Genomic DNA, 15,883 nt, shown 5'->3' with positions numbered 1-15,883 from the left:
CAGAAACCTGGCTCCAAGCAGCAGATTCTGCTTCTCCCGCAGCACTTTCCTATGGAGGCCTCATCTGGACCCACTCACCCAGACCCAGTGGTCAGAAAGGTGGTGAGGTTGGTTTGCTTCTATCCCCACTGAGCACCTTTCAAGTCCTCCCTAACCCTCCCTCTCTATCCTTCTCTTCTTTCGAGACTCACTGAATTCGGCTGTTTTCTCCCATTTCTCTGAGGATTGCAGTGATCTATTGGCCTCCTGGACCGGTGTCCCACTTTCTTGATGATTTCTCTGCCTGGCTACCCTACTTTCTCTCCTCTGAACTACCCACTATCATTCTCGGAGATTTTACCATCCCTATTAATGTCAACAACCCGGCTACATCCCAACTCTTCAACCTAACCTCATCTTTTGCATTAGCACAGTGTATACAGTCCTCCACTCACTCTGATGGGAATACATTAGACCTTGTTTTCTCCCATCTTTACACTCCCTACAACCTCACAAACACCCCCTTTCCTCTCTCTGAGCACAATCTCATCACCTTCACAGTCTCCTCATCTTCAAACACATATCCCTCCAAGTGGCAAACAATTACCCGCAGAAACCTTCACAACTTGAACCCTTCTCCTTTCCACTCTGCAACTGACCAACTCTATGATAGAATCTCTCCCCTGTCCTGCCCTGACCTGGCCACTGCTGTCTACAACAGTTGGCTTTCATCCACATTAGACTCACTTGCTCCTCTAATAACACGAAGCATCAGGTCCCGACCGTTACAACCATGGCAGACTGACGACACCAGAAAACGGCATAGTCGTGCGCTGGAGAGATTGTGGTGTAAAACCAAATCCCAGCAAGCATTCACCCAATATAAATCTGCTTTCTTAACATTCAATTAATCCCTTCATACTGCCAAACAAGCCTACTTTGTCTCTCTCATCAATAGCTTGTCATCCAGTTCTCGTTGTCTCTTCTCTACTTTTAACTCTCTACTTCCTCCACCTCCACCTCCACCCAGTACCTCACTCACTGCTTACGAGATTGCAAATCATTTCAAAAACAATATTGATGCAATTCGTAGGGGCATCGCCACTGCACAGACATCCATCTCACTTAGCATACCTTATACTAAACCTCCCTCAACACTTTCCTCTTTTGACCTTGCTACTACCAAAGAGGTCACTAAGGTTTTCTCAGAAGCCGGTCTCACTACCTGCCCCCTGGATCCTGTCCCCTCACAACTACTACGGTCACCCTCTTCTTCCATCATATGCTCCCTCACTCACATCTTCAATCTTTCCCTCTCTACTGGTGCCTTCTCCTCCCCTCTAAAGCATGCACACATCACTCCCATACTTAAAAGCCCTCCCTGGACCCCACTAACCTGAACAACTTAAGATCCATCCTCCTGCTGCCATTTACCTCTAAACTCCTAGAACTCTTAGTCTACAATCGCCTGAGCTCCCACCTCACCGACAACCCTATACAGTCTGGCTTTCGCTCACTACACTCCACTGAAACTTCCCTACTAAAACTCACTAATGATCTACTAACAGCTAAAAGCAATGGCCACTACTCCGTACTCTTACTACTTGATCTCTCTGCGGCTTTTGATACGGTTGACCATCCCCTCCTCCTCAAAAGACTCCACTCTCTTGGTCTCAGAGACTCTGCTCTCTCCTGGTTCTTTTCCTACCTATCGCAGCGCTCCTTCAGCGTTACCTATAATGCTGCCTCCTCCTCTTCGCTCCCTCTTTCTGTAGGGGTCCCTCAAGGTTCTGTCCTTGGACCCCTTCTCTTCTCCATCTACACCTCCTCCCTTGGTCACTTAATAAACTCCCATGGCTTTAAGTACCATTTCTATGCTGATGACACACAAATCTATCTTTCTACCCCTCACCTCACCACTTCAGTCTCCTCTCGCATTACTAACCTACTAAGCGACATATCGGCATGGATGTCACTCCACTTCCTCAAACTCAATCTTTCCAAAACTGAGCTCTTAGTATTCCCCCCAGCCCATGCCCCCTGCCCTGACTTCTCCATCAAGATCAATAACACAATCATCAGTCCCTCCCCTCATGCCAGGGTACTAGGTGTAATCCTAGACTCCCATCTGTCCTTTCACCCCCAAATCCAATCACTGTCCAAATCTTGTAGACTTCACCTCCACAACATCTCAAGATACGCCCGTTCCTAACCACGGAAACTACTAAGCAACGTATTCATTCCCTGGTTATATCTCGCCTTGACTATTGTAACTCCCTCCTCATTGGCCTATCTCATCGCAGGCTATCCCCTCTTCAGTCTGTCATGAATGCTGCTGCCAGACTTATCCACCTTACTAGCCGTTCTGTATCTGTCACCCCTCTCTGCCAATCCCTCCACTGGCTTCCCATTGCCCAACGGATAAAATTCAAAACATTAACAATAATGTATAAAGCCATTTATAACTCTGCCCCAAATTACATCAACGATCTTGTCTCTAAATATTACCCAAACCGTACTCTCCGCTCCTCACAAGACCTCCTGCTCTCTAGATCTCTTGTCTCCTCCTCCCATGCTCATCTCCAGGACTTTTCCAGAGCTTCCCCCATCCTCTGGAACTCTCTACCCCTATTTATCAGACTATCGCCTACTCTGCTCACTTTTAGGCAATCTCTGAAAACCTATCTCTTCAGGGAAGCCTATCCTGCCCTCAGCTAATAATGGAATCTTCTACTCCTCCTACCAGTCCACCCCCCACAGTTACTACCTTTTGTACCACTAGCCCCTCCCTCCTAGATTAAAAGCTCCAAGAAGCAGGTCCCTCCTTTCCCTCTTGTATTGAACTGTATTGTTGCTGTATTGTCTCCCGTTATATTGTAAAGTGCTGAGCAAACTGTTGGCGCTATATAAATCCTGTATACTAATAATAATAATAATAAACCTTATATGAACCACTTTTAATGTGCCAATCAACAACATCATAGACACACTCAAAGAAGAACTTCACCCTCTCAGTGTGCGCGTAGATTCAAGACAGGTGTCAAATATCTAGCCGATACCTGCAGTGCATCTGCTCAAGTGTGGGGGGATTTCTGCACAAGTGGACAAATGCCACTTGTTTTTGGTATATGGGCACTATAGTAACCCATAGCATCAATGACATACTAAGACCAGCAATGTCTATGCACATGCACTGAATCTCACAGTGCACATGTGCCCTCAGTAACACACACTGATAGGTATGAAGTGGCAATCCCAGGAGGGATCAGGCCTAGGCTGAAAGCAGGAAGTGCTACCTTGCAGCACAAAAAGGTACTACACTATGCAGATAACAGTAAAACAATTTTCCCATTTTTGTAGAAGGGAGGGAGAGGAACAAAAAGGGAAACGGTTGCTATAATGGGTTACCTTCCACATTAAATTTTACTGTGCTACATTTTCCATTGCAAGCAACAGATGGCATAGGCCTGCATGTGGTCTGGAAACAAACATCAATAGTAGCATTGCTCACAAGAGTAGAGAACCAGCAAGGACCAGTGGGAGGTAAAGGATATCACATGCTGTCTGCTGTATGTATTTATTTGTTTACTTTTCTACTATTTTTCAACTACTTCCCTTAGATTTATTTTTGATCATTACGTAACTATTGAAAATCTAGATTTGTCTGCACCCCAAATGTGCCACAGGTTATTTCAGTTTTACTCATGAATCTCTTTAAATGAACAACCACATGGGTTATAAACCTTGTTTTACGATATACAGTTAAATAATAAAAGGGAGCTAAAGAATAAACAGTGTGACTGTATATCAAACAGAAAATAAGGACCTGCTAGATGGTTTTTATTTGCTGTCTTTATCTCCTCTATTAAAAAGGGTTGCCTCAAGACACCTGAAGTATTAAGATATGTAGAATTCTCAGGATCACGGATATATGAGTACAAACCTGAAATAGGATTCCATCCTTGTGTTTAAAAAAAACTGTAGAAAATCTGGCAAAACAATTTGATGATGTTATTTACTGCTCCAGAAAAAATGTATTCAAATAAAAGTCACTCTAAAATCTCTAGTATAATGTTATACTAAGTTTTCTGTTCTACAAACCCTCATTGCTAATTACTGCATAATATGGCATTTTGTCCATTTACTAATTGCTTTTTGCTTTGTATAAATTGCAGTGACTAGCATATTTTAATTGTTCAGTGTAGTACAATTAAACGCGAACAGCCGTGGCCATTTTGGAAATTGGAAAATTTGGATTTTTTTTGCCAATCAATGCCTAATGATGTTTGCTTACATGTGAGTTCAACCATACTTTAAATAAATGTTGTGATTCAGGTTTTACACTATGTGGAACTTTCTTCTCTTTCAAAGCCTTATCTTAAATGGTTTAGCTACCCTAATTAACGTCCATTGTTTGGAAGATCCTTATCTGCTGTTTTGGTGATCTGGAGGAGGATTCCAGTGACCAGCTTTCTGGATTGTGATTGACCACTCTTAGCAGGGGGTCATGCCTTTCTGGTAAGCCTTCTGTAGTAGTGGTTGGTGACATGACAACTGTCCTTGGTTTTCTTTTGTTTCATCACAGCCTCTGTGACTTTTATTTTATTTTTTGATGGACTCATTTTTTTGGCACATTTTCACTGTTTTCTTATGATTATTTGTAACTTTTTAAGCGCTGCACTTTTATGTAATTAATAATATTGTTTAAATAAGTTGAGGGTGGATAGAAAGAGAACATGGCTGACAAGGTGCGATGGGAATAATATAATGTCTGATTTTGTTTGGATGACAACTGCATCCTTGTGACAGCACTTTAACCTCCCTAGCGGTATTCCCGAGTGTAGCTCGGGGTAAAATGTCAGTACCAAAAGCGGTAACCCCGAGCTACACTCATGCTTACCATGCAGCATTGCATAGGGAGTCCCTGCAGCACTTACCTTGTCCTTCGCTCCCCCGATGCGTCCCCTGCAGCATCCCCGGCCATCTCCTCCGGCTGATGCCGGCATCCGGCTCCTGTGTTCCGGTCCCTGTGACGTCGGGACGTACGGGCGCCGCCGGCAGCGGGAAATTTGAAAATTTAAAAAAGTCATTTTTTTCAAAACGATTTTACATAGTAAAAAATTGCTGTTTCAACCCATTTCACATACATTTTGTCCCTAGTGCTCTGTCCTGTCCCATCTGCATTTTGAATGTTCTTTCTGCCTGGAAACTTAGAAAAGTCCATGGCGTCCAAAAAGTGTCCCTTTAGGTCAAAAGCGGTTTTAGACCAGCTAGAGAACAGCGATAGTAAATCAGAACCACTTGCAGAATTGAGTGATAATGATTCGTGGGGAAATTCGTCATCAGACACTGAAAACGATTCTGCGACTTTGCTCAGTGATGTGCAAACTTGGCGCTATATTTCAAATTTCAGTGTTTTTGGTTTGATTATATTAATTTTAATTAAATTTATTATTATTAAATTATTATTTTTTATGATTATTTATTAAATTATAATTTATGATTTTGTGTTTCAAGTTTTATCACATCCGGAATGTTTACTAGATTCTTGTTCGGACAGATGTCAGTGAGTTATTCCTAAATTACAGGCCTACAATAAAAAGAAATACATATTTCCATGCAAAAAAATGGTACCGCTTTCAGCACCAATAATCTGAAATAATCATACTGCTAGGGAGGTTAATTGACTCTCTTCAAGGCCTCATTCACATAATCGTACACCCGTGTGAGGGCTCTGTTTTTCCTGCTGGACATGTGCAGATGTTTCGTGCACCAATGTGCAGGCAGTCCCATTAATGCTAATTGGGATGCAGAGGCTGAACAGACCCAGTTGCACATCCCATGGCCTTCACATGGGGGTACGCTTAAAGACCACCACACAATTTACACTTTAAGTTGATAACAAACTTATGACTGTCATTAGATGTGTTTCCTCTGGAAAATATCCAGATTCTGGTCCTAAATGTGAAAGGTCTTTCAATGTTAATACTTGGACAGCACACTGGCTCAGTGGTTAGCCTTGCAAAACTAGGATCCCTGGCTCAGATTTTAGTCAGGTTACTACTGCATGTAGTTTTCTTATTCTGCCTATGCTTGTGTGGGCTTTCCCTGGGGTGCTCGGATTTCCTAGTATACTCTATAGATATGTTGGTAGGTTCATTGTCTCCCATTTATAATGACCTTAGTGTATGTATATATACACTGCTCAAAAAAATTAATGGAACACTTTGAAAACACATCAAATCTCAATGGGGAAAATGATCATGCTGGATATCTATACTGATATAGACTGGGTAATGTGTTAGGAACATAACGATGCCCCATCGTTTGATGGAAATGAAAATTATCAACCTACAGGGGACTGAATTCAAAGACACCCCGAAAATCAAAGTGGAAAAATGATGCAGCAGGCTAGTAACTCAACATGGTAATAGTTTGTATGGTCTCCATGTGCTTATATGCATGCCTGACAGCATCGGGGCATGCTCCTAATGAGATGATGGGTGGTGTCCTGGGGTATTTCCTCCCAGATCTGGACCAGGACATCACTGAGCTCCTGGACAGTCTGAGAAGCAACCTGAATTCGTTGGATGAACCGAAACATGATAGGCACGACAGGCAAACATAGGGGCCATTCAATGGTATCAATTCCTTCATCCTCCAGGAACTGCCTTCATACTTTGGCCACATGAGGCCACGCTTTGCCATGCACCAGGAGGAACCCCGATCCGACTGCACCAGTGCAGGGTCTGACAATGTGTCCAAGAATTTCATTCTGATACCTAATGGCAGGCAGGGTGCCATTGTCTAGCCTGTAGAGGTCTATGCGTCCCTCCATGGATATGCCTCCCCAGACCATCACTGGCCCACCATCAAAATGGTCATGCTGAACGATGTTACAGGCAGAATAATTTATCCAAGGCTTCTTCAGACCCTTACATGTCTGTCACATGTGCTCACTTGAGTAAAGCACAAGGTGCTAGTGGCGGACGTGCCAATTCTGGTGTTAAATGGCAAATGGAAATCGAGCTCTATGGTGCTGGGCAGTGAGCACAGGGTCCACTAGAGGACGTTGGGCCCTCAAGCCACCCTCATGAAGTCTGTTTGGTCAGAAGCATTTACACCAGTGGCCTGCTAGAGGTCGTTTTGCAGGGCTCTGGCAGTGCTCATCCTGTTCCTCCTTGCACAAATGAGCAGATTCCGGTCCTGCTGATGGGTTAAGGACCTTCAATGGCCCTCTCCAGCTCTCCTAGAGTAACTGCCTGTCTCCTGGAATCTCCTCCATGCTCTTGAGACTGTGCTGGGAGACACAGCAAACCTTCTGGCAATAGCACGTATTCATGTGCCATCCTGGAGGAGTTGGACTGCCTGTGCAACCTCTGTAGTGTCCAGGTATCGCCTCATGCTACCAGTAGTGACACGGATACTAGCCAAATACAAATTTAGTGAAATACAGTCAGAAAAGATGAGTCTGGAAAAAAATGTCAGTGGCCTCCACATGTAAAACCATTCCTGTTTTGGGGGTCATCTCATTGTTGCCCATCTAGTGCACCTGTTGTTAATTTCACCTGAAACTGATTAATAACCCCCTCTGCTACTTAACTAACCAGATCAATATCCCAGGAGTTTAATTGACTTGATGCTATACACTTATTCAAAAGTGTTCCTTTTATTTTTTTGAGCAGTGTACATGTATGCATGTGAAATAGGGACCTTAGACTGTGAGCTCCTTGAGGGCAGGGGATGTTGTGACTGAATAGTATGTAAATAATTGCAAACATTGAGGATGCTATATCTCTGCTGCCTTGCAGAGGCGCTGTGAAGAAAGGCAGAATGCAGAGGCAAAGGGCCATGCTAGCGGGAACCGAACTTTCAGATTGCGAGAGCTGCCAGAGTAACAGGTGTGTAGGTGAGCATGCTGAGAGCTGTGTTTGCTTTGCTGGAGCAGCCAGAGATGTGTATAAGGTGTACAGTGAGCAGCGTGAGCACTGAGAAGTACTGTGAGCAGAAGAGCATTGAGGGGTACTGAGAGCAGAAGAGCATTGAGGGGTACTGAGAGCAGCATGAGCACTGAGGGATACTGGGAGTAGTGTGAGTACTAAGGAGTACTGGGAGCAACAGGAATAGTGATGTGACTCAGTGCACATCCTGCACCATGTATATGTTCTCTAAACAAACTTTTGAGGCTGCATACTTCTGCACAAAACCTGAGCAAGTTGTTTCCATAGAAACCCAGATCCTGAATCTAAGAAATCATCTAGCAATACTGTGAAACATTGCCAACATAAAACACAGTTTGGACTGTACCCGTTAGGTGTGGCAGGGGCCAGTGTAGAGGAGGGTGGAGATATGGAGGTGCAGGCATCAGAGGAGGGTAGTTGGGTGACAGAGAGAAGACAGGGTAAAGGGAAATGTATTAGAGAGGCCAGACATGAGCTGAAACATCCCAATAAATATGCCTGAGTGGTGTTGGGATATCAGTTTAGGAGTGGTACTGCTAGAGCAGAGGTTGGGGGCAAGGATACAGAAAAGAATAGACAGACACTGGTGGCAAGACTTAATTATTAGAATGACAGATAGAACAATCTGTTACAAAGACCATGATTGCTCAACGGTATACTGTTTACCAAGAGCTCGGTTTGGCACATCGTGCATCGGATGGATAAATTGTTGGGTGGAGTTGGGGAGGACCCAGCATGTCATGGTGTATATTGGTGCCCAGGGGCAAAGATAAGGGGAGGGTCAGCGGGGCCAGACCCCCCCACCCAGAGCAGAGTTACCAACTATCTATTACTAAGGGGAAAGACTGTCAAAAACAGGGTGCTTTGCTCCTGTCTGTAATTGTCAATGGACAGGAACACGCTTCAGTAAGGACAGTTTCCAGTCCAGTTACTTATGCACTGCTCATGCAGTGCAGTTCTGATGTCAGCTGATCTGCTCGCAGATTTGTCAGTCTGTGTCATGCGGCTGATGTTGCTGCTGTTTCCACCTCCCCCTCTTTTCAGTGAAGTGTCGACTTCATCAAACATCTCTCCTCCACATGCAATGAATCCTGCCTGCTACTGTGTTGATGGAAAGGAGAACACGGGTGGGTCTCACAGCAACAGGATGTGTCTGAAAGGTTCCAAATAAAACTTTATGGGAGGGAGAAAGAGAGAAAGAACTTGGTCTGTGGGAGGGCATGAGAACAACATACCAACTCCATCACATAATAGGAGTAGTTCATCTTCACTGATTCAGGTGCTTATATATATGCGGGCTCCCTTCTAGCCTACATGCATCTTCTACAGCTCACTCTGCATTCACATGGTCATGGAGGGGCAGATAGTTTGCTGCATTCAGAGGCAGCTACACAACACCTCTGGGCACAGCAACATTCTGTGCTATCCCTGTGTGCAAACTAGATGATTAGCTGGGACCAATATGTGTGCAGCCAGAATGCCTCAGAAACCCTGACTAAGAAGGCACACTGTCTTCATGGAGGATTGGTTGCATGTTCTGTTCACATGTAAGCACTCAGATGAGCAGTTATATGTGAACAGATGCACAGGGGATTGATTTATACAGAATAGAGAGATCTGGCAGCTGCTGATAAAAGCCATTGTTGGTCACACAGTGTGTGCAGGCAGCCTTACAACTGCTGCCAAGAATCTATTGATTTTTGCTGATGGCCGCCCCTGGATGTAGCCATAGCTTAGGTTCACACTGTATTCAGCCGAATGGGCAGCAGGATGAGCAGGCACGGCATCCCATTCATTTGAATTGATCAGGACTGATCAATTTCCCAATATACAGTATATATTATAGATTGTAGGCTCTATGACTTTCACACAGAGTAAATAGTGTACAATTACTTTGGTTATTTTTACCAAATAAATGTAGTAGAATACATTTTGGCTTAAATTTATGAAGAATTATTATTTATTTGCAAAATTGTATAACAGAAACTAAGAAAAATGTGTTGTTTTTTGCAAACTTTCTGAATTTTTTCATTTAAGCAAAAAAGTGAAAAACCCAGTGGTGATTAAATACACTCAAAAGAAACCTCTATCAGTTTCACAAAATGTCAAAACTTACATTTGGGTGCAGTGTTGCATGACTGAGTAATTGTCATTCAAAGTGTGAGGCGCTGAAATCTGAACTTTGGATTGAGCGGGAAAAAGGTAAAAGTGTCCAGTATTGAAGTAGTTAAACAAGCTGCTAGCAGGCTTTCAGCAAAGCCTGCTAGCTGGTTGTTTTAAGTGACAGTCAGCACTCCCATTAGGATCTATGTTCCACATTTACAAACTGCAGTTGAAGGGCACTTTAAAAGCATCAACAAAAGCTTGCAGAACGCTCTGCAAATTCTTTTCTAAAAAACAATTGCTGTTCACACAGTAGTTATACAAGTAGAATCTGAATAAATCCCCAAGACCAGATGGATTACACTCAAGAGTCCTCAAAGAACTTAGACATTCTATAGCCAGACCATTATTCCTAATCCATAAGGACAGTTTACTGACCAGAATGGAACCAACTGATTGGTGAAAAGCTAGTAGGGTACCAATATTAAAGAATGTGCTGAGATATGTACCTAGAAACTACAGAGCAGTCTAGCATCAATACTATGTAAAATATTGGAGGGAATGATAAGGGATCATATCCAAGAATTTGATAATAAAATAAGTATCATTAGTAGTAATCGGCATGAATTTATGAAAGACCATTCTTCCCATCCCATATCATACCTTCTGAGTGGTCTGGAGTTGTAAGTTGGATGCCCCAGGGCTCTGTACTGGGTCCAATTCTGTTTAACTTATTCATAATTGATATAGTAATTGGTAAAAATAGTTCAATCTCAGTGTTTGCTGATGATACAAAGCTAAGCAGGGTAATAACTTCACAGTAGGATATCACAACTTTTAAAAAAGGGTGGGCAACTACATGGCAATTTAAATTTTAATTTTGATAAATATAAAACACAGTAATGCACTGGGTGGCTAAAAATATGAACAAAACTTACTCACTAGGGGGAGAACCTTTAGGTGAATCGAGGATGGAAAAGGATTTGGGGGTCCTAGTAGATCACAGGCTTAGCAATAGCATGCAATGCCAAGTTGTAGCAAGAACAGCTAGCAGACTATAACATGCATTAAATGGTATTTACTCAAGAGAGCAGGGGCGGACTGACAACTCATGGGGCCCCCAGGCAATAGGGGATCATGGGGCCCCTGTGTCCTTGTCCAAACTCAAAAAAGCCTATGAAAAAGGTACCAGGGGCATCTCATGGGGCCCCCTACTGACCCCGGGCCCTCGGGCAGTGCCCGAGTTTCCAAATGGTCAGTCTGCCCCTGCAAGAGAGTAAACTACAATTCTACCACTTTACAAAACTCTGGTTCAGCCACTTCTTGAGTATGTCATCCAGGTCTGGTTACCTGTCCTCAGAAAGGATACTGCTGATACTGGAGAGAGTCCAGAGAAGGGCAACAAAGCTAATACTGGGACTTTTTTGAGAATTCACTACAAATCTTACGTTTATTCTCCCTGGAGAGAAGACGCTTAAGAGGAGATATGATCACAATATACAAAATATCTAAATGGTGATTCTAGCATAAGGAGAAAATTATTCAGTTTCGGGTCACTTAAGAAGACATGTGGTCACTAAATTAAGTTGGACAATAATCAGTTTAAACTTAAACTGTGTAAGTGGTTCTTTACTGAAGGAGTGGTAAGGATGCAGTACTACCTTGCACAGTTGGTAGTGTCCAGGGGCGGACTGACAACTCATGGGGCTCCGGGCAATAGGGGATCATGGGGCCCCTGTATCCTTGCCCAAACTCAAAAAAGCCTATGAAAAAGGTACCAGGGGCATCTTATGGGGCCCCCTACTGACCCTGGGCCCTCGGGCAGTGCCCGAGTTTTCAAATGGTCAGTTCACCCCTGGTAGTGTCGCAGAGAGTGTCAATAATTTTAATACATTTTTTAGATGGGCAACTTAAAGAACACAATATACAGGGATATGGGAAATAGTAATAACACAAATGCATACTGTATATACAAATACATACACACACTCCACACCCACACAGATTGAACTGGATGGGCTGGTGTCTTTAATCGCCTTCACCAACTAATTAACTATATAAATACCTGGAATTAATATTCATAATTAAAAAATTAATACAATTGTCGGAACCAAAATATTTTGTTTATATAATGCCTCCATCAGGGACGATGACATGCTGCAGTTCAGCCATTAAGGTAATTATTACACTACTTACACTGCATACAAGCATTTTTTACACACTTACAGCTATCCGTCCTTCCTTCAGTCTTTTCCCATTCTACCTTTACATATGATGTTTTTGTGATAATTCTGCATACTATGCAAAGGCTGGAAAATCATAGACAGATGTACCTCGTATTTATTTATTTTTTTTTAAACTTAGAAGCAGCTCACAACAACAAGGCCTCAGAAAAAATATGAATTATAGGTGGCGGAAAGAGTTAGCGTAACTTGAAGCTTGTGGGCTCTGATGCAAAAGTTGACCTGGGGCCTCCCACCACCACTCACTGCTCCCACCACGCACCAAGATACTCCAAGTTATTTCAGATCATAATTTACATATTGAGAGGGTAATTCAAAAGATTTTGGAGAAGCTTTCCACATTTAGATATACCTCTCCAATTATTTTAAACACTTGTAAGCAGATCCCGACCCAGACCCTCTGAGTTTACTGAATAACCTACGCAGGGTGACGTGGCAAGAGCTTTTCCCCAGCATCGCAGTGTAAATGCTAATTCACACATTGTCTGGTGATAGACATTTTACTGCATTGTAAAACGTTTGTCACTGCAAGGACACATAGAAAACAATTGTTTCTTGTGTGTCCCATTCACATTGCAATGCAGCCTGGAGCTGTGCTGCAGAGTGCTGCAATAAAATACAGATATGGTGCAGCACTTTATTTTATTTTTTTTGTTTTAACTTTTATTGCAGCATACAGTACAGAATGGCATGCAATTGCAATAGCCCCATTGAAGGAGTGTACATTTGTACACTTCAAAAACAGTTTGTCCAAAACTAAAATTAAAAAAAGGAAGTCGTGTGATGCACTGAATTGCACATTGTGCCCTACCGCAGCCTGGAGTGGACAGCAGGCGGACAGATAAAGCACTCCGGCAGCTGTCCGCTGTTAATATAGCCTTTATCCCAATGTTTTTCAAAATTTTTGTAGTCACAGCACCTTTTAAAAGAATGCAAAATCTTGAGATACCCCAGTGTGTAATGTAAAAATGCTTGCAGGAATATATTATCTTTTATTTACATCCCCCCAAGTGAAATTATTAAACTCTCTCTCATTCTCTCTTCTTCCCTTTCCTTCTCTCTCTCTCTCTCTCCATTTCTCCCTCTCCTCATCTCTCTCTCTTTCCCTTTCTCCCTCTCCTCACCACCCTCTCTCTCTCTCTCTCTCTCCCCATCTCTCTCGTTCCCCCCCCCTCTCCCCATTCTCTCCCTTTCTCCCCCCCCTCTCTCTCTCTCTTTCTCCCCATCTCTCTCGTTCTCCCCCTCTCCCCATTCTCTCCCTTTCTCCCCCTCCCTCCCTCCCTCCCTCTCTCTCTCTCTCTCTCTCTCTCTCTCCATTCTCTCTTTTTCTCTTTCCTTCCCTCTCTATCTTTCTCCCTCTCTCCTCATTCTCTCTTTTTCTCTTTCCTTCTAGCCCCCCCCCCCCCTCTCTCTCTCTCTCTCCGTTCTCTCTTTTTCTCTTTCCTTCTCTCTCCTCTCCCCATTCTCACTTTTTCTCTTTCCCTCTCTCTCTTTCTCCCCTCTCCTCATTCTCTCTCTTTCCTTCTCTCTCTCACTCTCTTTCTCCCTCTCTCCTCATTCTCTCTTTTTCTCTTTCCTTCCTTCTCCCCCCCCCCCCCCTCTCTCCTCATTCTCTCTTTCTCATACCCCCCCCTCTCTCTTTTTCTTTCTATCTCTCTCCTCATTCTCTCTTTTTCTCTTTCCCTCTCTCTCTCTCTCTCTCTCTCTCTCCCTCTCTCCTCATTCTCTCTTGCTGTATCTGTCTCTTAAATTCTCAAACTTCACTTCTATCTCATTCTTTCTTTCTGTCTCTCTCTCCCTCATCATTTTCTTTTTCTCATTCTATTTCTCTTTCCTCTTCTCTATTTTCTCTTCCACCCCCCCTCTCTCTCTCTCTCATTTTATTATTTCCCTCTTTTTTCTATGTCAATGATTTTTATTGAATTTTAACATGAAAAACATATATACATCAAGGTCGACCACGCAGGGACTTGCAATGGCATGTACTGTGAAAGTAAGCATATAGATAAACTGAAAACAGCAAAGCAAAGGCAGCAAATGTAAGTAAACTGACACCACAGTAATAACGCATCACACTTTGTAACCACAGGAAATAGGTGACTAAGAGGGTCCCCTCTGCAACAACGGGGCACCCTCAGGGTCCATCTAGGAATGCGTGAGCTCGCCGCCTGCAACTCAAACAAAACCAGGTGGAGAGTAGAGTGAACTAGAAGAAAGAGAGAGACAGGGCGAGAGAAGAAGTGACTGAAAGAAAGAGTCGCACAGAGTTAGAAAGGAGAAACAGAAACAGGGACTCGGGAGCGCCAGGACTGCCCATCAGAGTAGGCCTAAGCTAGCCGGGGGAAGGGTGGGAAAAGTGTATGTCAGCCACAGTTTGAGAAGCTTATGCTGAAAATCAATGCGAATACTCGACATCTGTTCATTGAGCATCAGAGCAGTCATACGATCTCACATCCCCCAAAAAGGGCTTGGGCTATCGTTCTAGTGGCCAAGAGAAACAGATAGGAGGCCAGCTTCTGCTGGTGGGCAAACAAGCCCAGTATGGGGCAATGTAGTAAGGCAAACTTTGCCTCCCTGCTTATGGATAGTTGAAACAGGGTATAGAGAAGGCCAAATACACAAGACCAAAATCGAACTAATTTAGGACACGACCACTATGTGTGTAAAACATCACCTCAATGACCACAACCCCAAAAGCAGCAGTCACTGTAGGATGGATTTGCATGGGCAATACGGGCCGGAATCCAGTACCAATGGAATATCACCTTATACGCCACCTCTAATGTAGCTGTATTAAATGAGCATTTAGCCACAGAAGACCAGTCCCTGCTCCAGTCCTCTAAATCTATTGCAACTGCCAGATCCCGTTCCCACTGTGCAACATAAGAAAGGGAGGTGTGAGAAGGACAACCATTCAGAGAGGCATAAAGGGCTGAAATAAGACCCGGGGAACCCGTCTGTATGCAAAAAAATAAATAAAAGTTTTGCTTACTGCACACTGGAGGACATTTCCATTACACATGTTCCAATAATACAGGCAGTCAGTGTCCTAATCATTCCCATAGTACTTTGCAGGCAAGACTTTAGTATCCATAATGTGAAAGTTAATGCTGCTGTCCAGTGAACAATGGCTACATTAACATATTTTAGCTGTCTGTACAGAGTTTTAACTACAGAACCTGCTGAGGGTCTCAGCCTCCCCCAAACAGCTGCAACTCCTGTTCTCTTTTCATCTTGTGTCCAGTTCTAGATAAAACATCACAGGGCATGGGGGGAGGGGGTTGCTCAGGGGGAGATAATATATTTCATTGGACAAGGCTTCTCCACAGGATGACTAATGCAGGCCATAGATGGGTCGAAAATCGGCCGAAAGTTCATCCGAAAGAATAATCGGACGATTTTCAGATCGTTAGTGGGTGAATTTGTCGACCATTTTTCGTGATTTTGACACATTTTTTTAATCGGTTATGTTGGAAAAAAAAACGACCGATTTTGTTGATCGGCCTATTTTTACGGCAATGATGGGCAAATCGGCCGATATTTTTACCAATTAAAAAAAATGCGCATGAGCCATGACCTGCAAGAAGGAGGAAAAGA

The sequence above is a fragment of the Staurois parvus genome, unplaced genomic scaffold (assembly GCF_062004578.1).
Source record: "Staurois parvus isolate SC_StPar_1 unplaced genomic scaffold, SC_StPar_1.0 ptg000153l, whole genome shotgun sequence".
NCBI lineage: Eukaryota > Metazoa > Chordata > Amphibia > Anura > Ranidae > Staurois > Staurois parvus.
The sequence above is the reverse complement of the archived record's forward strand: the minus strand, read 5'-3'. Positions refer to the sequence as shown.